Here is a 2,783-nt window from a genome sequence, read left to right as displayed (position 1 = left end):
GTGCTTAGGCTCAGGCCTTTGGCTAAGCAGCAGAGGCAGCCATAAGCTGGGAAGCGAACGGTCACATCCTCACATTCCAAACTAGTCACACTGAAATAAGGTGCTATTGGGCTGTTAGGCACTATCAGGACAGGATAGTTCCTATCACCTCCAGAGAAAGGGAAGTGCCTAGACAATGTAAAAGGAAACTTAGTTTGATAGCATCCTGTCTGGCAAGAACTCACTTATCAATAGCTGGGATGTGAAATCCTCACTTCTGTATTGTTTTGTCATTATAGTTCCCACTTTGCTGTTGTTTGTCTGTATAATCTCTGTCTGGTTCTGTGATTGTTCCTGTCTGCTGTATAATTAATTTTGCTGGGTGTAAACTAATTGAGGTGGTGGGATATAATTGGTTACATAATCATGTTACAATATGTTAGGATTGGTTAGTTAAATTTCAGGAAAATGATTGGTTAAGGTATAGCTAAGCAGAAGTCAAGTTTTACTATATAATCTGTAGTCAATGAGGAAGTGACTGGGTGTGGGTGGGGGTGGGGGTGGGCATGTGGGTGTGTGAGATGGGAACAGGGAATGGGGGTAAGAAAATTGGAATCATGTTTTGCTAAAGGGGGAAATGGGAACAGGGAATGGGAGTAAGGAAGTTGGAATCATGTTTAGCTAAGGGTAGGAATGGGAACAGGGACACAGGTGTAAGGCTCTGTGGTGTCAGAGCTGGGAAGGAGGATACTAAGGAAGGAAACTGGAATCATGCTTGCTGGAAGTTCACCCCAATAAACATCGAATTGTTTGCACCTTTGGACTTCGGGTATTGTTGCTCTCTGTTCATGCGAGAAGGACCAGGGAAGTAAGTGGGTGAAGGAATAAGCCCTCTAACATCTTGGTGCCAGTGACTCGGATGCATCGCATTGGATAGGTGAGTGGCAGCCTGTAAGTCCCCCTCCCCAACAGTCCGCGCAGCTGCTTGGAGGGGGTATCGCGAACTCTCGTGATGGTAGTTGCGGGTTCTGGCAAGCCAGGGTAAAGGATTTTTTGGATGAATGGATAAGGGAGGACCAGGGCCCATACCAGGTACAGGGGTCAACCTGGGATAAGATTAAAAAGGAAATGGAGGAAGTGTTAGGGGACCCAGAGGTATGGGGGGTGGCTGAGGAGCCCACCCTCCTTGGTATATGGGTAGGGGAAGAAGGTACCTGCCCATGGGGACTGAATGCCTCCCAGGGAAAAGAGGCACTTCAGTCTGCTTGAGAGGTTTGAAGTAAGGGCAGCATTATGGGAAGCTGCCAGTAATCTTTCAAGTTTGGTGCTGCTTCAGCAAGGGCTGCTGAAGGGTTGTAAATTAGTTAGGGGTAGTGAAAGATGATTTGGCACAAAAAGGTTTAAGGTCAAAAGCAGAGTTAACAGACCACCTTTAGAGACTGGATCTGAGACTTGGTCCTGGGGGAGTGGAGAAAAAAAAAAAAATAAAAGTTTCAAAGTGCAACCTGCCTTTCCACACTCTTTTGTTTTTCTGAAGTTTTAATGGAGGGTACTTTGGATACTTATGTGAGATGTCAAGAAGGAAGTTTTTGTTTAATGATAAAACCCAGTTATATAAATGTAACTGTATGTGCAACTCTGGGCAGTCACATTGGATGGAAGCTTGGTAATTAGATTATCCAAGGGGGTCAGGTCGAGTGGCTACTACCACCACTATGCTTCTGTCCCCAGAAGCCTTTATAGCTATTCTGAGGGGAAAATCGGCCCTTTTCCCACAGAAATGGTCTATAGGGGACTGCTGCAGGCAGCAGGCAGAGAGAGAATCTGAGCAAAATTATTTGACTATTGGGTAATGTAATCAAAATCACTAAAGGATGGAAGAGGTTTCTTTTGGAACTTAACTTGGCTGCCCCTAGTTGTGTCTAGTTGTACAAGATGGAAGTGTAATCAGGGTACAGTTGTGTAAAAAAGAGTAATCACAGTGCAAGGGATGTTAGGCAAAACAGAATTTTGTGTGTGTGTGCACAGGTAAAAGAAAAGGAAAAGGGGAGGAATGATGGGAACACTGAGCCTTGGGATGGCTCTGGGGGATTAGATTGTTGCTTTGGTGGGTGTGCATGAAAACTCTGTAGGCATGGGGGAGGCAGTTATACCTTGTGTAAAATTAATTTGGCTAATATGATGTTATGGAGGTTAAACTATATGGAAGGAATTTGCATTTTCCCAGGACATGTGCAGTGTATATTGAAAAAGGAGTAAAAGAAATGCAAATAAAACATGGTACTTCATTAAAATCCTAATAGGGCTCCAAAAGGAGCCACAATAGGTTGTGCTTTCTTTTTCAGATCGTTGTGTTTTGGAGCAGGAGATGAAAGTGGAAAGTAATCAGAACTCTGGTGGAAGTAAAATGCTTCCCTTTTAAGACAGTGTCTGAGCTGCTAACAGCTTTGGATCCAGAAGCAAGCTAGTAAGCCTCTGTGTGCAAATGCAAATTACCTAGCTGATGGGCACAAAGGAGCTGCAAATAACTGAATACATCTGGTCAGCAAACAAGCTACTAGAAGACTCAGATTATGGCCCTTCAGGAAAGGGAGGTGAAAAAAAAAAAACAAGTCAAGCCTGAAAATAAGGGGGACAGGTTAACCTTAAGGGGTGTGTGTGTGTGTGTGTGTGTGTGTGTGTGTGTGTGTGTACAGTGCTAAAATCTGAAGCTGTGTCTCAGCTATTACCTGAGAATAAACTTAAAGCTTGGTACAGCAGAGAAACTATTGCAAACTTGGTCTGTTGTACAAGAGGGGAAACTG

The sequence above is a fragment of the Eretmochelys imbricata genome, chromosome 6, assembly GCF_965152235.1.
Source record: "Eretmochelys imbricata isolate rEreImb1 chromosome 6, rEreImb1.hap1, whole genome shotgun sequence".
Lineage (NCBI taxonomy): Eukaryota > Metazoa > Chordata > Testudines > Cheloniidae > Eretmochelys > Eretmochelys imbricata.
The sequence above is the reverse complement of the archived record's forward strand: the minus strand, read 5'-3'. Positions refer to the sequence as shown.